Source organism: Topomyia yanbarensis, chromosome 3, assembly GCF_030247195.1.
Source record: "Topomyia yanbarensis strain Yona2022 chromosome 3, ASM3024719v1, whole genome shotgun sequence".
NCBI lineage: Eukaryota > Metazoa > Arthropoda > Insecta > Diptera > Culicidae > Topomyia > Topomyia yanbarensis.
Genome location: NC_080672.1, coordinates 361,406,348 through 361,431,198, shown reverse-complemented (window position 1 = coordinate 361,431,198; position 24,851 = coordinate 361,406,348). Strand labels below are relative to the sequence as shown.

At 39.8% G+C, this 24,851-nt stretch overlaps 1 protein-coding gene across 13 annotated transcripts in view; it reads left to right on the top strand.

Annotated features, from left to right (window-relative positions):
* The window catches only part of LOC131691455 (calmodulin-binding transcription activator 1), a 595,917-nt gene that overhangs the window by 118,580 nt on the left and 452,486 nt on the right, over nucleotides 1–24,851 (top strand). The window lies entirely within an intron of this gene.

The window sequence follows — 24,851 nt, the reverse complement described above, 5'->3', positions numbered from 1 at the left end:
AGAACCTAGTAATTCTATTTAAAGATTTTCCTATTAATTAATTAATTTATTTATTCATTTATTTTTTTATTTATTTATTTATTTATTTATTTTTTTTATTTATTTATTTTCTCTTTATTTATTTATTTATTTATTTATAAAAATAAATCATTAACAGGCCGCAAACTTTATTACAATGCATCGCGGTGCAGATTGCAAATTTGGCAGGAATTTCAAGTTTTTACTAAAACTAAACAATTTAACCTTATTACGTCTGTGATAAAGTTTTCGTACTTCTTGAGTCCCGTCCACGAAGAATTCATCAAAGATCGGCTTAAAAATCTTTAAAATCGTGACCGACACGCAGAGCTGTAGTATGGTCTTCTGGCGCCCTTGGCGGAATCTCAGTTTTGCGCTCCTTTGGATCTCTGTTTCAGTTCGACCTTCAAACAATAATTTGTGTACATTGTGTGTATAAAATTGAATTCGAATTTTTGATGCCACCCTGATCTTTTTTAAGATGGTTTTTATAGAAGTTGGACAATTCTGGATTTGAGTTGATACTTCTCGATGATAAATGATCTAGCTTACTCTACAATCTTTGCTACAGTTTTAAAAAGGTACCCTGCTTTACTGCCCATGACTACATTTCCGTTCTCATTGTTTCTATGGATCTGTGAAAAATTGTGGAAAAAGTTTGCAATATTTTTCGCTATTTTTTTGTTGAAATCTGAGGTTTTGTCTTGTTCGTTGTTTATTCTTTTTTTTTTTTTTTTTTTTTTTACAATGGAGAAGACCTTTATGTCCTAGCCCAGTACACGTGCTAACGGTAGGGTCCAATCTACCACACGGGGTGCACTGGGGGCGTGTCGGACTCGAATGGTGACCAGCCATTAATACCGACTAAACTCCATTGGGCTCCGCCATCATTCCTCCCAGGAACTACCTCTCGGTATTACTTCTGGGGGGATGGCTGTACTAAGTGTACTCATTCACTCTCACTCGCGCGATCATACATCCTGTATGAGGCTTACTTGGGTGCTCTCTCAATCACACTTTGATTCGCTCTCAAACACTCCCACATGAGGCTGACTTTTGTGCTCACCTTTTACGTTCCATGCGAGGCTGACTTGTGTGCTCACCTTACTCATTCCTTGCTAGGCTTACTTTTGTGCTCGCCCTACCCATACATGTGAGGCTGACTTGGGTGCTCACCCTATCACCTGATTCACTCTCAATCGTGCCACTCTATTGTACCTTTGTCACTCCCTCTGGCATCCCATGTGGGACATTTTTCTTAGGCCCCACTTCTGACATACCATGCGAGGCTGACTTTTGTGCTCACCTTTTTCATTCCTTGCTTGCTACCAACCTGTGAGGCTGACTTTTATGCTCACCCTTAACATGCAGTGTGAGACTGACTTGGATGCTCACCCTTTCACTCCTCTGCCACGCCATGAGGCATCGATAGCTTAGTTCCAACATACTACGCTACGACCCTCCCGTCTTGGCATGAGGCAGTCCACTTATACGCCTATACACTCACTCTTCTGTCTTGCTTCGGGGTGGCTGGGTTTACCCCTTACGCGGTTGCCATTCGCTGCGCCAACCTACCTCGGCATGAACAGACCATTCACTCTCTTATTTTGCGCTTGGCCTTTTTCGCTCCAGCTAACCAATCACTAGTTAGCCGTGCCCGCCGTCTGTTGCTCGGTTCGCCAGATTACCTGTAGCCTACTGGCAATCTGGATGGTAGCAGCCGAGACTGCGTTCCACTTCTCCACCGTTTGACACATCCGCTGGATAAGGGTATCCGGGGTTGTGTCCCAGCCACAGACGTCAAGCATTGCTCTTCTTTCGACGTCGAACCGATGACATACGAACAGTATGTGTTCGGCAGTTTCATCTACACCTGGGCAGTCCGGGCAGACTGGGACCTCCGCGTGCCCGAACCTGTGGAGGTACTGACGGAAACAGCCATGGCCTGACAGGAATTGTGTCAGGTGGAAGTGAACTTCCCCATGGGGTCTTCCCACCCAGCTCGATATGCTAGGTATCAGCCGGTGGGTCCACCTACCTTTCGAGGAGTTGTCCCACTCACGCTGCCATCTGGCGACCGAGGTCACCCTGGTGCGCTCGCGGGCTCCCCTATTTCCACGTAGCTCAAAGCACTCCTCATCTTCCCGAATGACCAGCCCGACTGGCATCATGCTCGCTATCACGCAGGATGCATCGTGTGATACCGTGCGGTAGGCAGATATCACTCTGAGGCACATCACGCGGTAGGTGCTCTCCAGTTTCTGTAGGTAACTGGTTACCCTCAGTGCTCTTGACCATGACGGGCCGCCGTACCTGAGGATAGATACGGCAACGCCTGCCAGTAACCTACGTCTACTGGCGCACACCTTTGAACTGTTGGACATCATTCTCGATAGTGCCGCAACAGCAGTCGACGCTCTCTTGCACGTATAGTCGACATGGCTGCCGAAGGTCAGCTTGTCGTCTATAATGACTCCGAGAGACTTCAGACTTCGCTGTGAAGTGATCGCGACTTCTCCCACATGGATAACTGCATGTTGTGCCGACTTGCGGTTGTTGACGATAACTACCTCCGTCTTATGATGAGCGAGCTCCAGGCCTCTCGCGCTCATCCATTCCTCCACCGTGCTAATCGCGTGTTCTGCGGTTAGTTCTACCTCAGGAATTGACTCCCCGTAGACCTCCAAGGTTACGTCGTCGGCAAAGCCGACGATCTTGACCCCAGGAGGGAACTTCAGTCTCAGAACCCCGTCATACATGAGGTTCCATAGCACCGGGCCTAGGATCGAGCCCTGCGGGACTCCGGCGGTAATCGGAACCCTTTTCTGACCGGCATCGGTCTCGTATAGCAGTACGCGGTTTTGGAAGTAACTTTCCAGGATCCGGTACAGACCCACCGGTAGGCTAAGCCGGTGTAACGAGAGCGCGATGGCATCCCAGCTTGCGCTGTTGAATGCATTCTTCACGTCAAGTGTCACTAACGCACAGTATCGAATACCTCGCCTTTTTCGTTGGATCGCTATCTCGGCAGTATTTATCACTGAGTTGAGAGCGTCCACTGTGGACTTACCCTTCCGAAAGCCAAACTGGTTGCTTGACAGACCGTCCGTACCTTCCGCGTACGGGGTGAGCCTGTTGAGGATGATCCTCTCAAGCAGTTTGCCAGTCGTGTCTATCAGACAGATTGGTCTGTACGCCGATGGGTCGCCTGGCGGCTTCCCGGGCTTCGGCAACAGCACCAGTTTCTGCCTTTTCCATCTATCGGGGAAACGGCACTCGTCAAGGCATCTCTGCATAGCTAGCCTGAACATGTTCGGGTTCGCTATGATCGCTGCCTTGAGAGCGTTGTTCGGGACTCCATCCGGCCCTGGAGCTTTGTTCATTGCTAGGGATTTAGCCACTGCGAGTAGTTCTTCGTTCGTCACTGGAGCCACCATTTCGACCGTGCCCGCACTGTCTCGTAGTGCAGGTGGCCAGGGGCTTGTGGCTCGAGACGGGAAGAGTACTTCGATAATCGTTGCCAACCGGTCCGGAGACCGTTCTGGGGGTGAGGAGCCCCCTTTGGTCTTGGCCATCACAATCCGGTAGGCGTCACCCCACGGATTCGCGTTGGCACTCTCACACAGGTTGTCGAAACACGCTCTCTTGCTGCTTTTAATAGCCTTGTTAAGGGCTAATTTCGCAGCTCGAAACACTTCACGGCGGTTCTCTCTTGCATCCTCGGTGCGAGCTCTTTGCATCCTACGTCTAGCTCTGAGACAGGCTGACCGTAGAGCTGCAATCTCGGCACTCCACCAGTATACCGGGCATCTACCGTTTCTTGGCAGTGTTTTTCTCGGCATAGTGGCGTCGCACGCGCGTGATAGAACAGCTACCAGCGCATCCCCGCTTAGACTGTCGGTGTTGGCCTCCAGTCCCAGGGCCGCGGTGAAAGCTTCGCTGTCGAAGTGATTGGACTTCCACCCGCGTACCTGACAGGGATCTCCCGCCCTCGGATGCTGCACACCATAGTTGATCTTAAAGCGGATTGCTAGATGATCACTATGGGTGTAGCCTTCGTCTACCCTCCATTCCATGCCTGGAGCCAGACTCGGGCTGGCAAAGGTCAAATCAATCCACGCCTCCACTCCGTTTCTACGGAATGTTTATTCTGGACTAACAGGACCGTAGCGTAGCCTTTTGGCGCCTTTGGTAGAGTCTCAGCTCTGTACATATTTGCTGTCTACTTTGGCTTTCTTGTTCAATTCGATTTTAAACAATAAGTTTGTGTGTACCTGGGAATGATATTCCTGTCCAGACTTATTTTATGACTTAGCCTCACTTATTTTATAAAGCAGATCATGACTTTAGGACCCCCCTAAGGTTGGCGCTCTTGGCAAGGCCGACCTGGCCAACCGCACGCTACGGCTCTGCCGACACGCTTAGATTCTGATGAAACTTTATAATTTTCATCGGCATGGAAGACTAAACGTTTTCCACATTCAATAAAATTAGTTGGAACTGCACTCTCGGATCCTTTCCAGATTTCGTCGGGCGTTCCTCAAGGGAGTCATCTCGGACCTCTTCTATTTGTGCTCTTTGTGAACGACCTCTGCAGTGAATTATCGTCTTCTAAAATCATGTATGCTGATGATCTGAAAATTTACCGTGCCGTAACAACTATGGTAGACTGTTGTGCATTCCAAATGGACGTCGATAAGACCATTGACTGGAGCGACAGAAACGGAATGGTGTGAATATTCAAAAATGCAGTACAATCACTTTTACACGAGTACATACTCCAATTAAGTTCGAATACTCAATGTGTTCTGCTCCCGTAGAACGAGTTGTATCCGTCGAGGACCTTGGTTTCATTCTCGACTGTAGGCTACGCTTTACCGCACATTACTCTTCCGTTATAGCTAAAGCCTACGCTGTACTTGAACTCATCAAACGCAACACTCGTGATTTCAATGATGTGTGTTGTCTAAAAACACTATTCATTACACTGGTACGCAGTATTCTAGAATATTGCGTTACTATTTGGGCTCCGTATCACACCATACACATTAATCGTATCGAAAGGGTACAGAAGAACTTTATCAGGTTTGCACTTCGTCGGTTACCCTCGCAAAACCGTTTCCAGCTTCCTCCATATGAAGATCGCTGTACCCTAATCAATCTCCCTACGCTGCGAAACAGACGGATCTTTCTTCAACGACTTTTCATTTTCGACCTTCTGACGGACAACATAGACTCTCCTGCGCTTCTAGCAAAACTCGACCTCAACGTTCCGGGAAGATCTTTCCGGAGAATTGATTTTTTCCGACACTCAACACATCGCACGCAGTGCGGCCAGAATAATCCTTTGGATGTTTGCTGTCAACTCTTCAATAGTGTCTATCATTTGTTTGATTTTAATATTAGTAAAGAATCGTTTAAATTAAAAATAGGATTAAGTTAGTGTTTAGTCTAAATCTGTGCAATGTAACTTTTTAAATCGAAGACAATACTATACAATACAATTATTTTGGCTCAAGAGAATTTTTTTAAAAGGGCGTTTAAGATTAACCCATTTTCTACCAATAGGGTAAGGTGGGGCAAATCCGACCGTTGGGTAAACCCGACCCCCCTCTGTTACCAAAAATCAGAAGCACTACGCGAACTAATATCAATGTTGTCGTGTAGAGCATCGAAAATAATCATAATGGGGGTATGAGAGTATTTTATTAGTCTACATTTTGATGCTCATACGACAAAATGTGTGTTTTTACAACTTTTGATTTGACTTTTGTGCATCATTGACTACAGGATATTTCTGATTGTTAAAGTGATTACATAATAAATGTAAATGGATTTAAATTCTTTGATTTAAGTCCTACAAAGTGCATGGATGAATTTAGTTCAACCTTTTTCATATATTTTTTAATTGCATCGTAATGAAAAATGACGCGGTGGGGCAAATCCGACCTCTAAATAGTGGGGTAAATCCGACCGCTTTTTTGCTAAGAATATTTTTATTTATCAAATTGAAATATATTTTTATTGTTAATATTTATTATTTTTATGCAGAATGGTTCATAATTACAAACGAAAGACACAAAAGCGTGATGATTATAGTGTTCGTCGAGCAGTTGCTCCGATGCAAATGAGAATATCATTACGTGCTACTGCTCGTGATTTTAGCATTCCAAGATTGATATTGAGCTCCATTTTCTTCATGTTACAATTCAATAACACAACATTCATTGATTTATCATTGAAAAACCATAAAATTTGAGTAATGTCTGCACTAAATCAACCAAAAACATAGGGGTCGGGTTTACCCCACCATTTTTAAAAACTGCAAAAATGAACATTTTTGTAAAAAACTTGTATATCAAGATATTCAGATGATCCAAATAAAATGCTATATACCGAAAGTTGCCCAGGAGTCTAACCTTTAATTTGGTATATAAAACGACTTGATCCGATGTAAATTGAGCATTTTACAGCCAAAACCATTTACTAGGTCGGATTTGCCCCACCTTACCCTAACTTTATATATGTTTTTAAATTTCATACTAAGTGACATACAAAACCGTAATTTTATTACAAAATATAATTCTAAGTATCATTTTAAATCAAAATGCATTTAACAAAAATCTTACAAAATGCGATAGTTGCCAAGATATTTGGATTTTTTTCCAACAAAAACAATTGATTCGAGTAATTACTCCCTTTTTAAAAGTTAATCGCGTTACCCCTTCAAATAATGTCAACATTTTTAAAAGATGTAAATAATACTTTTTCAATGTATTTGGAACATGAAGAAGCTGTCAATAAAAAAGTTTTCCCAACAACAACTTTGGACATGTTTAACAAAACAATTGCTTTATTTTATTATGACGTTTTTGTAAGTTATTCGAGTTTCTCCATCAACAACAATAGGTTTTTCGAAAGGCCCATAACATTTCCAGTATCTTTCCCTTTGATATCAAGGCTATATTGTAAACCATTTGAAAGCTATACGCAAATTATCAAAATATTATTCAACCATAGGGTCTGATGATTAAGCTATACAGTTGAATCTTATTTTGGTTGTTTTCATGTAGCTTCCAAATGGTATACAATATCACCTTGATTCCAAGGCAAAGTTTCTTTTATCATTTGGTTTTTATGGACATTTAGACATTTATATTTAATAGAAAATGGGGTTTTCTGCAATTTTACTTTTTAACATAAATTTTTGTTTTTGTGAAAAATGAAACAACATTTTTTTAGTGCATGTTTTTTTCTTACAGAAGTATTCATTCCCTGTAACTCGTTCTCAGATAGTTTTGTTGGTTAAAGCCGGCGCCGGTGATTGAGTGGTAAGCATGACCGCTGCTCATTCCAGTTGGCCTGGGTTCAATTCCAGGGTTCAATTCGGGGGTGAAAAAGTCTGTGGTCACGTTTTCCTTCGGAAGGGAAGTAAAGCTGTTGGCCCTCATTCCGTGAGTTGATGGATCGATATCGAGTCCAGATAGTGGAGTCACCTCTCTGGCGTCGGTCATGAAGAAGTAGAATCCAACTTCTATATTTATTAACAAATCGTCGGTGTTGTGGTATCTTATGACAAGCGCCATTGTGCACATTTCGAGAAAAATGATTTTTAAAGTTTGAGATTGAATATCTTGAAACTTATAAATGGTATAAACAATCCAAAGAAGACAATTGAAGTTTCTATCTATTCTGCATTAATCTTTCAAATATTGCGAAGATCGGTTGACTATGTTTGCTAGTTTTTACTATAAATGTAAACAAAAGTCGCACTCTTACGTGTCATAGGCGTGTATTGATGATAAAATTTGTATGACGTGTCATAATCGTGCATGGAAAATTTTCCATAGAAAAAAATCATCAATTTATAACTTTTATTCATATTTTTGCGTTCATATGGTCTATACACAATCGGTAAAATGCATTTTGAAGGAAATGAGTCAGGGAATCTATAAAATAATGTTATTTTTGGTTACAGTGTTGCCAAATATCCTTTATTTCCAGTTTAAAACTAAAACTGTATTTTTCTAACAACTCGTATAATTTTCTTTCGAAAATGTTTATGCTATTATGTTCCTCAGACATTCTCACATATAAAGACATCTAAAACTCCAATATAACTTGAGCAAATCCCTAGATACAGTGATTTTAAGCAAAAAACTCACAATTTCTCATCATGTTCCTCGCTATATCTAAGTAACCAAGTAGAATTTTAAAATTCTGAAAACGCCACTTTGTAGAGATTTTTCAAACAAGTAATGTGACATATCTAACTCAGTTTACCCCAAAATGGCGTTTGTCATAAGATAGCACAACAGCAACGAAATATCCTTCTCCCGTGATACTTGTGGAGTGCTCAGTAGTATATACGGCCTCTATCAAAAGCAAGTATTGGACTAACCATTCCTTCCCTTTCCTTCCGCGATCTACGTTCAATATCAATTATTGATCAATAAACACTTAAGGATTACCAGGAGTTTGCAGGAATTGAAATTGAAAGATTTCTCGCTACTCCCAAGCATAATTATCTACTGATTCCCTGTGCAACTTCAGCTAGTCCAGATCGATAACGGAGTAGCAGCCAGGGGTGGTCGCACACGCTTAGATAGTTTTGTTGGATACAGCAATCGAACAAAAAAATTAAAATTGATGCACGTTAAAACGTTTTCACCCTTTTGAAAAATTGCTCTTGTATCAAAATATTGCAATTGCCTGAGAAAATCATGGTGATTCATAAACCGAACACAACTGCAAAGTTTCGTTCGAATCGGCGAATAGTAATATTTTTGTTTTAATTCGTTTATTTGACACGGCTCAATGCGTTAGCTTAGAGGAGCCGAGGGTCTTTTATATATTTACAAGATGTAAAACATAAGAATACAATTTATTTAGAGCCTGTAAGATCCTGTGAACGTAACTTGCTATTGCAAGCGGAGTTCATTTTTCGCATCGGAAAAATGTTCCTTTTCTTGCCAAACAAATTTTATAACGGTTTGTGGTTCAGGTAAAGATATTGGATCCTGGGTGTTGGAATTTCTTTCTGCTTGTTAAGTTTTCGCAGCGTTTTTTAGGCTAGGTTGTCCGTAGTGTTCCGTTTGTTCACAGAATTGGCACGTATTGGTTTGTCCTTTATATGTACAAAGAATTTGCTGTGTAATTGTATCACCCCCTTCTGTTTTTTACTGCATGGTAAGGTAGGATGGAATGGGTTGGTCTACCCACATTCTCACCACAAAGACACCATTTGAAATACCAGGGAAGTAGTTTCTCCATGTGTCCTCCGTAATAGATTCTACTGCTCAGAAGTACGACATGAATCTTTTAATTGCAACTTTGCAAGTAAGTGGAGCCAAATCATGTAATTTGAGTTTAATATTTCGATTGTTCCTAGACTTAGGGATCTTGATCTTAGTGTTGTCACAAACAAGTACGTGTTTTAAGTTGTTCTTTTCGTCTGGGCGAATTTGTTGAAGGTTATCAGCACCGTATGCCTGACGTGCTCAAGTTGTATGAAGGTGACTTCCGAAAACCAAAGCTGCATTTTAACCTTCAGCAGATGTTCCACATCACGAATACTCGGTCTTATGCTAAAAGACCTGAAGTCAATGACCACTGTGTTAGATCAAATTATCAGATTTTGCTGATGAGACTCAGTCATCCTGATAGATGACTACGCAAGAATAAAAATAACGGTAGCCTTTGTTCTTCAGACAAAGCACACTAATAACCATTTTTTCGTTCGCTTTGCACTGCCTCGGACAGAAGCAGTAGCACACTGAGTATCGTGACCGATGTCTTTGTTGGCCAGTTTCACATGGAATCTCTCTTTTGCAGTATTGGTTAAAAACTGAAGTAATCTTCCGATAACTTTAAGATTGTTTAAGAGCGAATAATTTGTTTCATGGGTTTTTAATGCTAATATCAGTTGGAGGAGCAAACGAAAGATAATTCTTTTTCAACTAGAGTGCTGTATAGAGAAGGGCAAAACGGTTCACTTCGAAGAACCATTCTTGACTGAACAGTTCTGTAGAAAGAACTAGTTCACATTAACCGTTCTTCCGTTCAGCTTATGTTTTACTGGGAGAGCACTGAGGGCGGTTTTTGGGACGCCAGTCATTTTCATTCGTTGGCCTAAAATCGACCCGAGCAATTTTACAATCGGCTTTAGGCTCAGTCATTCGCTTTGAAGAGAATTGAGAACTACCGTTCTTTTAAAAAGAACTACCGTTCGCTCATTCTCTTCGAAGAACCAGTTCGTTCGAATCGTACGAGAACGCATGGCCCATTTCTATTTAGAACCCTGTGCGCGCTAGAAAGAAATTGTGCATGAAAGAGTTAATCCACCTAACAGTATAATTGGTTACTACAGTTACATAGAAATTTTCCATATAAACCGGTACAATCGTAATATTACAAAGGTTAAAAATCCACCAAAATGGACATTAAATTATTTCAATCGCAGTTCTAAATCATTGATGACTAATTAAAGATTCTTGGCATTTATTGTCCACTATCACGATTTTAGGAAGTTTCGGGCATATTCCAGATTTAACGTCGCATCGGTTATTCGGTGATGACCCATTTTCACCACCCTCACACTCCCTTTTACACTGTTGGTCCCCCCTCCCACTGCAATTCAAAATATGATAACACAACATTATGTTAAGACAACATTTACCTCATGCTGATATTTTTCGTTCTAATTGTATTATACATTTCCACAATTATATTGAACATTACCAGCAATTTGAGAAATGAGAAAGGCACAATTGCATCAGTAGGTGGATTAAACAGGTTTATAACAATAATTGTTTTTTGTAAAAAATGTCACAACTTTTTTTTTCAGTGCCTATTTGTTCGTGCGGAAGTTTTCATTCTTTGTAACTCTTCTCAGATAATTTTGTTGTATAAAATACGGTGATCGAACATTTTTTGGGAAATGTTGCATGTTAAACCTACTACGCCATTTTAAAAACATGCTCTTGAGCCCAAATGATTTCATTGACTCTAGAAAATGTTTCGTCTTTCATGCCGGTGGAACGTGTAACGTTTCGTTGGAATCAAAGATGGTCGTTTGCGATTTTAATAATTTTCCGACGGATCACCGTGGAATTCTTCTATAATTGATTGATAAACTTAATTGATTTACGACAATAAAACATTTGTTCTTCGTGCTGATATGATTGCCGAAGATTGGTAACTGGTTTTTGATTCTTCTCGCGAATTGTCCAATCTCAACCCATCTCATAAAGGATTCATCATTACACTCAGACAAGGCTATGCGTATTCCCCACGCACATTAAATACCCGATGGATTAGTTCCCTAGTTAGTCAAATAAACAGTAAAAAACAATGGATAAGTTCCAAAGAAATTTTAGCTCGTGTTACTAAGTTAGTGTCGGATTTTGATGAGACGCAGTCGAAACGCAAACTCCATAACTTATTTAGTTATAGGTTTTATGCCCTTCCCGCGCTAATATCGTTTTATCCAATTTTCGCTTTAATGGAGAAAAATTGGTTTCAACCAAAACTTTTCTCATTACGGAGAAATATAGCATAGTGCTTAATTGTAAAACTTAGTTTGGCTTACTAAGCCAAACCAAGATTCGACTGCATTTGTTTTCATCAGCTCAAACTGAACAACTTCTCTTGCGGGACATCACGCTTGACTAGGTATTTGCTCAGGAACACAAATCGTGTCTCCGTCTTTGAAGCTATCGTCAATTCGGGGCTAGCTTAGTCGTGTCACTAAGTTAGTGTCGAATTCTGATGAGATGAAGTCGAAACGTAAGCTCCATAACTGATATCGACAAATTTTATTTATTCATATAAAATATTTAATCTTATATGAATAAATAAAATTTGTCGATATCAACCAATTAAATCGGTCGATTAGTTACAGTTTAAAACTGGAACCATTTTTACACAGGTTTAATTTGTCGATTAATGCACTGCCGACAGTTGTTCTCTGGAGAAATTTGATAACAGTCAATTTAAATAAGCGTTATTTTTTGTATTCTCGTCACGAATGGGTCTGCACTGCTAGACATCAGTTCAAACTTTCGAATAGTGATGCTTTGCAAGGGTAGGCTATGAACCAAATGTTTAACATTTTTAGCGTAGTTACATCACTTTGTTTCGCTCAACCCGATGAAAATCACGCAGAATTGGTCTAGTTACTACGACTTGTGTTTGTCCAACCTTAATCCGACACTGACAATGTGTGGTCCTTATGTTGGTATCATGTAAATAACACGTACAGCAAGCCAAATTTTTCCAACTAAAATACACCCCCTACCCGTCCAAGGATTTCGCGGAAATGTCGGAGAAAGTTTCCGTTGAAACGTAATTATATGAACTTACATGCAAGCAGGATAATTTTTCGTCAACGGAAAACTTTTTTTTTTCTTCCGTTTTCAATTCTCATTTGTGTAGTGAAATAACAGCAATTGAGCAGGGCTAACTTTGCCAAGAGATGACTTTTAAAATGAAAGTTTATGCACGTATACGGCAAGGCTTGCCTTAACTTCTGCTTTGGCTTTCGTTGTCGGACGTTAATTTTTAGTCTGGAAATATTTTGTTTTATAAATTGCCTGGTTTTTGTAGCATTTTGACTTTTAGTATTCTTAGTAAATCCCATGGAAACGGAAAAAAAGTTAAAAACTATCAAATGATCAAATTAGTATATAAAGATGTTGCTTGTTCTAAGCGTATACTCACGTTGGAGCCATTGTAAAAGCTAATTTCGAGCTTCTAGCAGGATTTAAAATATAGTACTTGTTCGCCGTGAAACTATATTTATGGGTTGTTAATTTCCTAATTTACTTCGGCAAGCTGGTGCGTATCGGATCGGCTGTAAAGTGTACACACAGTCTCATCGTTCGGAAAAGAGCGTGCTACTCTGCTCTGGCAAAACTATGCTGTAAGACCTTTGCTACGTCGACGATGTCGTTGCGCGGGCCAAGGAATTTGGTATCGCTTTCCATTATAATGTAATCTCTGTGCAAACCATATACTTTCTCCTTCACATATTGAAGTGCGACGAGGTTGACTTTCTGATACAGTGGAATGTGTCGACATTGGAGTATCGCGCAAGTTTAAGGTGGTGTAGGCAATCATGTCACCAATGGAAACGATCCAGATTGATAAACTTTTCTTCTTATTTTAAGCAATCGTCATTTAAGCTTAAAATTAGAAATATCACAATATATCTAATCGAAAACTTTGGCAACGCTCCATGACAAAACTGGACAAAGTCAGCTCCGTCTGATTCTAGATTCCAGACCGGGACGATCGTAAACTACAGTGCAGCGCACCCCAACCGCTTCCGTCGACCCTCTCTCTCCTTGGCGGTAAGGATGAACTAGGATAACTGAACTAAATAGAAGCATCGATACAGTCAGTTGGTGTGGTTGCATGCAACATAGTCGAAGAGTCTACTACGAGTGCTTTTGCGTTACACGTCGGAGCAGCTACACAAGCAACGCACCGCGCCACGTGTCGTGGTCGTGGCTGCTTTGGATGTTCCGGTCGGAGGATTCATTACCGTTCCGAAAGTAAACGAACGAATGGTGTCGAGCCGGAGGTGTATAGTTATTTCCGAAACTTTATTACCATTCGGATTTGTATACGATCAAAATTAGTTAAACGTTTCATTGAACGAAAATAATTGCCTTGAATGGGTAATATGTTTGGGTTGTACCGGTGTGTTTATGTTGGGATTTTTATGGGTGAAGGAATCAGGTATAGTCGATTGATGTGCAAATGGTGGATCGTTCTCGAAATGTCCTGGCTTTGAAAATATTTCGTTTATTGCTCTTATATTTTCTATATTAAACAGGAGGTCAGTTAGATCTGGGCACCGATGTTTAATCTTGTAAATTCTTCTTCTGGTGAACTTGGCTAAACACATGTGAAATTCCTATATACCCCAGTCGCTTTTCAAAGGGTGTTAAATTTATGGCCAGCTCAATTGGTCACGATTCATCTTGAAAGATGCGAAAAAATAAGCGCCTTTTAATGCGAGTCAATTAGGATGAAAGATCGTTATCGACGTTCTTGTGCCCCCACCATTACCGCACACATCGCCCTGTACTTTGATCAATTCGTGTCTCATGTACCACAAATATTCCCGCACGAAATTTTTATTGCTATCTAATATAAATGGCCGTTGAGCCCGGTAGGACACTCGTATGGGGAAGTTGATTTTTCCCTCTTTTAAAAGCTAACTTTTTCTGGCCCGCTGCCAGCAATCTTCGCTTGTGTGCTAGTCAGGAGAATTGAAATGACCACAGGTCAACTACAAAACCGAACGGTGTAAGGGATGCTAATTTCTAGAGTTGAGTAGTAAATTACAGCCACCTTGTGGTCACAACTCAGCCCGAAACAAATCCCGTTATCAACCGCAAACCGAAATGAGCTAATCTACATAGCAAATTTGTTTTTGCGCCCATCCCTTCCCGTGCCTACACGGAAATGATTTCGCTCTTGTCCTACACCTATCAGCACTTCACGACGACGTTCCAGGAAGGCCAGTGGGGAGATGTTCCGGATTCAACTTATGAACTGACCTGAAATTCGCTTCGGGTCTCGTTGTACAAATTAATAAAATAATCGCCACACCATTTGTCAGGTCCGTCACCGCATTCAGACATGGGTTTCATTTTGCTTTGGATTGGAGTGTTTTTCGGACGGCAACAGAAGCACAGAAATTGGGCTCACTGAAAGATGGTGAAAATTGCTGGTTTCTTTTCGGTTGGTTCCGACCGAATGTTGAAATTGTTATAATTCGTTATTCGAAATTTATTAGGACAACCGAATTAATTCAACACCTCATACTACCAATTTGGAATTTGACCAGGTGTTTGGGGTAGTTTCATTTCATTCCATTTTGCTATGTGAGAAAAATGGTGGGGAATCGATGTTATCTCTGTAGAATCATAACAATAATTTCTACGATATCTATATAGTGATTGGCAGTGTTTGAGTGATGCTTAGCCGAAGTCTTCTGAATTGACGTTTCCATAAGGACCATGAAGCTGGAGCAGCTATTAGTTATTTTGGTGTGGAATCGAATTGTACGCATTTACCATCAGGGCCGGCGGAATATTTTTTTCCCGAGTGGGTAGTAAGATTCGAAGTGATGTAAGTTCAGGCATGGCGTGAGTAAGTGGAATTAAAAATTCCTTGCCACCAATTATTGACCATTTGGAAACACCTTTTGTTAATGGGCTGTAAGATCGACGGCTCAGCGAAAATCTGCTGTAACTACAAGTAACAATTACTGAGATAAACTTTTTTTCGTGTGTACTGAATCCCGCAAGATAGTATTAACTAATTGGAAGGTATCTCCGACGACCGACATCCTTTCAGGATTAGTGGAGGTCGATTTGAATATTTCTCCGATAGCAAAAATAATACTGATAAGTCTCCTTTTCAAATTATATCCATCTAATACAAGCGACCCCTGGATAGTCTACTTCCAGACCAAAAATAAGCCATTTAACATCATCGATGTAATTAAACAACACTCAGTCGTGTACGAAGAAGTATTTTGTCTACGTACCCACTCGGGAAGTAGAGATTATTGGTGTTGTCTCAGACGGGGGCTCCTTCCAGAACCTTTTGTTTCAGTCAGTAAAAATTCTGGTATACAAGCAAGTGCGTCCAGCACACAACGAGGAGTATAAGAAACCAACTTTCATGAGCCTCACTTTGAACCTTTCGCCTGATCTGTTCTTCCAAACATTGTTCTTTTGAACGGGGTTCGTCTACCTGTTCGCCTTTTTGTGCAGAGTTACGCACTGTAGAAACAAGGCAAGGGAAATGCAGAGAGAATCATGAAAAGTTTTCCTTTTTTTTTGTTTTTATTTCAATTATAGAGGTTTTAACCTTAAGGTCATTCACCTCTTCGGGTTAGAAAAATCTCCTAAGAAATTTTTTTAACCCTATGTGCGGGGTCGGGACCCGAACCCAGGTGCGCTGCGTACAAGGCAATCGATTTACCAACTACGCTATGCCCACCCCCCAAAAGTTTCCTTCTATGGAGAGACTCCGCATGAACTGCTAAATGAAATGCTAAAAGGGCTACGTCACCGACCACGACTAATTTCTACGTTCCCCTGTTCACTAAAGAGCGAGATTCTGAACCATTTCCTCTTCTAAGCTTCCTCGTAAATGCCTGAAAGTATCCTTTGATGGGTGCTGGCTAAGTGGCCCCTGATCTCGGATATTCCACTTCAGTCCTATTATTTTCCTAGGTTTTACACAATGAATTTGTACTGTGTAAAGCCTGGTTAACTTCCGACGAAGATCTTCTAGTATTTTAATATTATTCGCCAGAGCCGCGAAAACACTATGGAGGAGCTTTTTTTCTGGATCAAAATGTACTATTATTTTAATCGCTATCAAGGAGCTGAAAATAACAAAACTGCGAGGTAGGACTATCTCCCGGATGAACTTCTTAAACACGGCAGTGAGCAACTATATAAAGTCGTACACCATATTATGTCGAAAATATGGGAGGAAGAAGAAATACCTGCTAGCTGGCTAGACGGCCTCATTTGCCCCCTCATTAAGAAAGGGCACAGACTGGAGTACTCTAATTACCGAGGAATAACCCTTCTTAATACTTCGTGCAAAATCCTGTACCAAACCGGTTTTCGTGAGAGTTGATGAACGACGGATCAATCCCTGGGACAAATCCTCGATAAATTCCGGGAGCGCATCATCTGTTCAAAGATTTCAAGGCAGCGTATGATTCAGTGAAACGAAATGAACTATGGTAAATTATGCTATAACATGGTTCTCCGACGAAACTAATATGGCTGATTCGTGAAACGTTGGATGAATCGAATTCAAGTGTAAGGGATGCGGATGAAATTTCGACATGCTTCGAATGGATTGAAGCAGGATGATGCACTGGCATGATTAATACCGAAAAAACAAAGTACATGGTCGCTGGTAAACAACGTGGGTCCAGTAGTCCTAGTTGTAGTGTAGTGGTGCTGGATGGTGAAATATTTGAAATTGTAGATGAATTTGTGTACCTTGGAACTCGCATTCGTCGTGACTTCCTTCGAATGATATCTCGGGTAATGTCCAATCGTTATACGTTAAACACGCATCTCCAGCGTATTTGGGTTGTGGACACCAGTCTCTGCGCTTGTGATACTGGTTTTCGCGACATTAAACATGTTGTTTGGTCGTGCGCCTAGAGTTACTTAAAAAAAATCCCTTCGGCCTCGTTCCAGTCCGAGATGTGCTGGCGATCCTTGATCTCCCCTATATGTCCTCTATGGTCTCTACTACCCTTATGTTGGAATCAATCCCTCTTATGTATGACTTTTGCTTTACTTATAAAAGGCCTAATAGTTTTTCCCTTGTTTCAATCTTTTATCAAATAATAGTTCTTGTTAAAAATTACAAATTGTGCATCTAGTCTTTAAAAGTATTTCCAACTTCATCCGTTAGTCTGAATAAAATTGCATTAGTATTTTTTATATCGATTTGAAATCCTTGTTTTAAGATGTAGATGTGTCAAAATGTATTCCCTTAGTTTTAATATAGAAAAAAAATCAAATTACAAACAAATCCTAAGTATTTTCCCATAATTTCAAGAAATTTTAATAATAAAGCAAAGAAATTTGTATCTAAATAAAAATATGAAATTGTTGTGCATCGAGAATTCCCGAGAAAGCTTCAATCCGAATTATGTGAAAGGCTCCTCCAGAATCCCGCGAAGGATTCCAAAAGAATTTCGTGAGGGGTATCAGAAATCCATCAAGATTTCAAAAGATCCCTTCCTTAGAATCCTGGAGAAGATTTCAGCACAATCCTGCGTAGGATTTCGTCAGAGTTCGGAAGTATTTCTTCAGAATCTATCAGAATGTTGTGAAAAAATCCATCAGAAGCATGGAAAAGATTCTACCAGCATTGTTCTATAGATTCCTTCAGAATCATAAGTATTCATTCCATTCAAAGTATTCCCACCGAATCCTGAGAAGGATTTAATCAGAATACTAGCAAGGAGTCTATCAGAACTCTTGAGGTTTTCATCAGAATGTGGCGAAAAAAATCACCAGAATCCTAAGAATCATTGTACTAGAATCCTTAGAATCCATAGAAAGATCCCAGCAGAGTTATGCCACAGATTCCACCGGAATAATAAGGATTTCTCAGGCTTTTATCAGCAGAATTCGAATTCTTTAAAATCCCATCAGAATGTTATGAAAGATTCCATCAATATTTTGGGAAGGATTCCGCTGGAATCCTGAGAAAATTCCTCCAGAATCCGTAGAAGAATTCTGAACAGAATTCCGTTAGAATACATCTCCATTTGATCAGAATGTGACAAAAGATTTCCTACGAATTCTGAGAATTTTAACTGAATGATGAGAAGGATTCCATCGGAATTCACCAGGATCCTCATCCGTCGCAGAATTCGAATGGTTTTAAAGAAATCAGGATCCATCAGAATCCTGAGATCGAGGGGGTGGGCATAGCGTAGTTGGTATCACCCTTCTTAACTCCGAAAGGGTATTCAGGATTCTGATTGAATCATTTTCAAGAATCCGATAGGAACCTTCTCAGAATGCTGATAAGATCCTTCTTAGCATTCTTACGGAATTTGGATATGTATTTTTACGTAATCATTTTATGAAAGATTTTCTTAGAATTCTGGTGAAGTCCATCTCAAAAGTTCAGTGAAATCCTACTCAGGATTCTGATAAAATATTTTCCAGGATTCAGATGAATTTTTCTTAGATATAAGATGGCATGGTATCTTTCTCAGCATTTTCACGTTATGCTACCCAAGATTCGAATGAAATCATGTTCAGGATTTTCAAAGGATACTTCTTAAGATTCCAATTGAATCTCTTTCAGGATGCGAATGGAGCTGTTCTAATGAGATTCTCCTTAGCGTTCTGAAGGAATTATATTCAGTAGTTTTAAGTTTTGCTATGGATTCTTAGAAAAATCCTTTTCAAGATTCTAGTTTTTATGAAATATTTCCTTGAATTCTAATGGATTTCTTAGTTTTTTTCATGTTATGCATCGAAGTATTTCGGTACAATCATTCATCATCAGTATTTTGGAGCAAATCCTTACATGCTTCATGAATATGACTTACTCAGCAGTATTCTGTAATAATACAGAGTAAGATAACGTCAAATACTGAAAAGATTGGACAAAAATACTGTCAAAGATTCCACTTGAATTCTGAGCAGGACTGCCTCAGAATTCTACTGAAATGCTATGAGAGATTCCGCCAAAGTCTTGAGAGAAATTTTCAGTGGGATTCCTCCAGAATCCCGAAAAGCAATCCATCAGAGTCTTTAAAATCCTTCCATCCGAATGAATCAGTAGGTTTCAGTGGATTCCCACAGAATCCTGAAAAAGATCCTATCTTAATCCTGCGCATGCGACTCCTGAGAAAGATTTCATCAGAATCCATAGGGGAATTTTATCAGAATTCTGTGAAGGATTTCTTTAGAATCTATTACGTACGATGTTGCAAAACTGGTGCGAAAGATTCCATCAGAGTCCCTATATAGATTCCTCCAGAATTCTAAGAAAGATTCCACCAAAATTTTGAGACTGATTCCAGCAGAATTCTGTGAAGGATTCCATCAGAATCCAGGAAAGGATTCTTTCAAACGAGTAAATACGCCTAGGTCTAGGCTTATTAGCCGGGACAGGTCTAAATACCTCTGTCCATCCCAGGAAGTAAGGACCAAAGGAGTGACATTAACCTTTTTAGCCAAGTCACTCCCAACGATTTATTAAACGCCCTTTGAACTGAAACGTTCAGTGCAGTTGTCCACATTTCTTTCTAATTGAAGGTTTAAAATGATTCGTTGATTAAATTCTTCATTAAATGAAACATTTGATTGCCGTGTAATTTTGAATCATCTTCTACATTGTACGCTGCATAGTTGACCTGGCCGCTTTATTGGTTTTGTCACATACCATATGTGTCACGAACATTAATATTGTCAAGAAAAATGGTAGGCGAATGCCTACAATTTTCCAGGATCCCTGCATGTATTGGCTGTGTATGTGTAGACTAGACTAGACTAGATAAAGTTTGTACATCGAGAATTGCTAACGCATGCATTTTGTGCACGAGGCACATACGGTTTTGGTTTGTTCCAAACTTTCGAGTGGGTAATTCCCCCCTCGGTTATTTTCGAGTGGGTAGTACTACTCATACTGCCCACGTGTTTCGCCGGCCCTGTTTACCATTACCTGTACACGATTAAATCAATTGTTTTGTTATGCGTCTCACCTAGCTTGTACTATGCTTTGGATAACTGTTAATTTATATTTAAAAAAAAATAGTAAGGAGTTAACGAAAAATACTTTTGATGACTTATAGTGATAATCGCTAATGTACTTTCTAATTTAAATTATGCCAAAGACATAAATGAAATTATTGAAATTTAAAATATAAAAATAATTTAAATTATAATAACAATCAACCATTGGTGTTTTGGGTGACAGCTCAAACAACCGAAAGTTGCTCTTTTGTCGAGAGGATAGCATTAAAATCATTCCACTGGCCACTACCGAACAAACTGCTAACCGTTGGCAGTAGCAAATAAAAACGGAAACCGACTCGAACGAAGAAGTGGGAAAATGTAACCGATGACGCCACCGCGGATTATGTTCGTTTCAGTACGACACCATTCCTGTATGATTCCGATCCAGCAGGGTGAACCTTGCTCGGCATGATAGAGACCATCGTTTGCGAAAGCCACAAAGCTAGTGTGAAAGATGGGCACCGGTGAGGATAAAATTAAATTCTCCAAGCTACAATTTGCTGAGCTTTGTGTGTTTATTTGCGCAAATAGGATAGCGAGACACAGAATCTGTCATCATGGCAAAAAAGGTAGGATATGGTTTTTTTTGGGGAAAAATGCCATGCACGTGGTTTTAATAGAGAGCCTACCAATCACTATTCCTTTGGGTAGAAGGTAGCCAACACAATATGTTGGAACAACAATTTTATTTTGTGTACTTTTCAGTGGGCGAGCAGTTTAACCTCTTCAGGTTCATGTGAAGCTTGTCATTTGCTTTTGCTAGAGACCGTATATACCATCTCTTTACCATTTTTTTCAAATGGCTATAGTCCAAAAATGACAAATCCGACTAAAAAATTTTGTGGGAGCGATTTTCACAAAATATGTCAAATTTTTGAATAAAAATATTGAAACAAATCTTCATCGACTCCTACACTGAAAAAAATCGATTTTAAAAATTTAAAGTCGATTTACAAAAAAGTCCCATCTTTGATTTGGATGAAATTTTGTTCCAAGATAGGTAATTATGTTCCCTACCTACCGTCAAAAATTCAATTTGGGCACTTTCAAGAAAAAAAAAGTTATTTGAAAAAAACTTTTCCTTGTCCAAACTGAACAAATAGTGTATTTTATGGAAAACTAAACCAATGAAAGCCATAATTATCTCAGAATCTAATTTCCAAACTGCTTGTTGCCTGATACATGCAAAAAGTATCAGTAACGAATTTGGTATATATTCATAACAAACTTGAATGAGGGCAAAAATAAGCCATTTAACATCATCGATATATGCGAGATTGAACTAAATACCTCTTGGCCGTGTACGAAGAAGTATCTTGTCTATGTACCCATCCCGGAAGTAGAGATTGATGGTGTAGTCTCCAACAGGGGCTTTAATTGCGAAGTATGGGGTTCGCTCCTTCAAGAACCCTTTACTTCGGCCAGTGAAAATTCTGGTTCGCAAGCAATTACGTTCAGGAAAAATCAAGGAGTATATGAAACCATTTTATTTTCCATCAGCCTCATTTCGAACCTTTCGCCGAATCTGCTCTTGCAAACTTTGATCTTTTGGAAGGGACTAGTCAACCTGTTCGCCTTTTTGGGCCGCGAAGCGTGAACTGCCGTCGTTGTAAACAATTGGGCCTACATCGACTTATTGTAGAAACAAGGCATACTGTGAAAAATGCGGAGAGAATCATGAAAAGTTTTCCTACTATGAAGAATGATCTCTCGACATATCTCGCATATAAATTATTTGGGGACAAAATGAAACATTCCTTTAAGGAACGCTCCGATAAGAAATGCAAAAGAGCGCTACGCCACCGCCGACGACTAATTTCTACGTTTCCTTGTTCACTAAAGAGCGAGAGTCTGACTATCCCATTGTGGGAACATCTTCTAATGTGCCTATAAATTTCCGAAAAAGGAAAATCAGTTTTCTCTCCTAAGCTTCCTCGTAAAGGCCTAAGAGTGTCCCTTGAAGGGTGCTGTTACAAAACCAAAGTAAGTAGTTCCTGGTCTCCGTAATCTTAGAAACTAGCAGGAATTTCCACATGGGACATAAAAAACTCCGTCCCTACATTTCAGTCCCTACATTTTGCCCCAGGTTTTACACAATGCATTTACACTACGTTTAAAGGTCAGACGAAACGAGTACCCAACGCGAACAACCGTGAACAGTCTCCTACTTCGTGGTGGGCAGATATTGCTTAGAGTTGTACGGGAAAGGACTTTTGAAGGTCGGATCGCCCGAATTTTGCTCATTATACGCGACGCTACAAATGCAAACGAAAAACTTGATGAAAGCTGAAAAACGCGATAATTGGCACCGGTTCGTCGACGGATTAACGGACGGATCATCAGAGAAACAATGTTTCGTCTGGTGGCTGGGGCTCACGTTGTGTATTCGATTCATTCTGTGATTGGAATACACGGAGCGTTCGTCATATGATGACAGCTATGCATAGCTTTAATGCTAATTATCATGACAGTAGTGGTGAGTGTAATCATAAAAGAGGCTGTGCTGCCAACATTCTCCCCACAAAACTGATAGTTTTATATTTACCTATCAGTGACCATCTCCGCATCATTACAGTTACAGGGGCTCTTTGTTTGGTGGAGCATGGAAAGCACTCTTTATATTTCCTGGAGAAAACATGGAAGTTCTTGAATACTTTATCTGAAAAATTATAGCAGATTACTTTAGTTTGAGTTCTTTCGTAGTTCTCCATTCCATGAAATGAAAAGGCGGACACTTGGATTAGAATGATAATGAGAAGGTGGACATTTTGGCATTAGAAGTTTTTAAATATTTGTTCTCAGAGGACGCTTGAAAATTGGCAAATTTCATGGAGCGATGGAAGTTTAGGAATCCCAAAGGTATCAACAAAACTTGAGGGTCATGACTTCATTCGGGTGATATCTCGGGTCATGTTAAAATTATTATACGTAGAAGGCCCATCTCCAGCGTATTGAGGTCGTGGAGAGCAGTCTCTGCGCTTGTGGTGGCGGTTATCGCGATATTAAACATGTTGTCTGGTCATGCGCTAAGTATTCTAGTACCAGATCTCCGTTAAACCAATCCCTTCGGCCTCGTTCCAGTCCAGTCCGAGATGCTATACCAAATTCGTTACTGATACTTTTTGCATGTATCAGGCATCTCGCAGTTGGGAAATTGAATTCTGAGATGATTATGGCTTTTATTTGTTCAGTTTTCGATAAAAATACACTGAAAAAAAAAATCAGTTTGGATAAGGAAACTTTTTTTTCAAATGACTTTTTTTCCTTAAAAGTGCTCAATTTGAATTTGAAAAAGGCACATCAGTTTTGTTTCCGCTTGTCTGATGAGAACGTTACCAACAACTGCATAATTCGGACGAATTATGTGATCAGTGAGCGAATTCTTATCTTGTGACTAAAAGCTGGCGACCCACGACATTTAGTCCAAGTTAAAACTTGAATGATACCCTGATGCTACCACACAATCCATTGTTATTTAAATTGTGTACAATGTAAATCTTTAGTATGCTACCTACGCATTATGTTAATCGGTTTCTCATTACAAAAACAATCTACTATAGCATTTTTAAACAAAACCAAACTTTAGGTAGCAAAACCCTCTGAAAAAACAGCAATGAATGACATAAATTGAGTGACAAACATTTCAGATAACAAATTTGAGAATAATGGGGATGAGTGATCGGTATTTCTCGGATATCTTCATTGACTTATCGAAAAATCAGAATAATGGCGTAAGGATACAAGATGAGAAAGTTTTGGCAAATTTCCAAAACCAACGCTTCAAGTAGTGAACATTAATAACGACACTTATGACGTCTTGACATCTGCCTGCACGGTATTCATTATTCAGGCTGTTTTCTTGTGGAAATCTAACGTATTGCGCTGCTTCAACTGTGCGTTCAATGTAATAAGAATGGATTTTATTCCAAGTGCAAGCTTTGGATTTTGGAAATGATTGTTCAGCTTGAATCATTTCTCAATTCATCCAAAATGAGAAAAAAGATTGATTTTGGAAAAAAATCTTTTTGTATGGAATTGTTCCTCGTCATAATTTACATATACAAAATGATGTGATTTTTTTAAAATTTTATTATAGAACACCATTTTTTACACCCTCCGGAATTCTAACAAATGTTTACATATAGGCGAACGTCTAGTGCTCTGAAATGATTTGGCTCCAATTGCCAAAAATAGAACGTTAATTAACTAGCAATAATAAAAGGGTTGCAGGTTTGAATAATGCCTCTGGGTTTTTTTCACATAATTGCTTACGCTTAACTTACCATTTCGATTGGTTTTCCCCGTTGGATGCCACCATAAAAGTCTTAAATAAGATGTTGGAACAAAACGGAATGATTTTTTTAATTCGAACGGCGGGTTCGCTCTCGTCATACCTCTATTAATTGGGCAAGGGATCGGAAATGGACAGTCTTCATTACCTCTGTCACTCACTGAAGTACGATGGGTAATGAACTAAAAATTTGACACTATACGGTGATAAAAACCTGA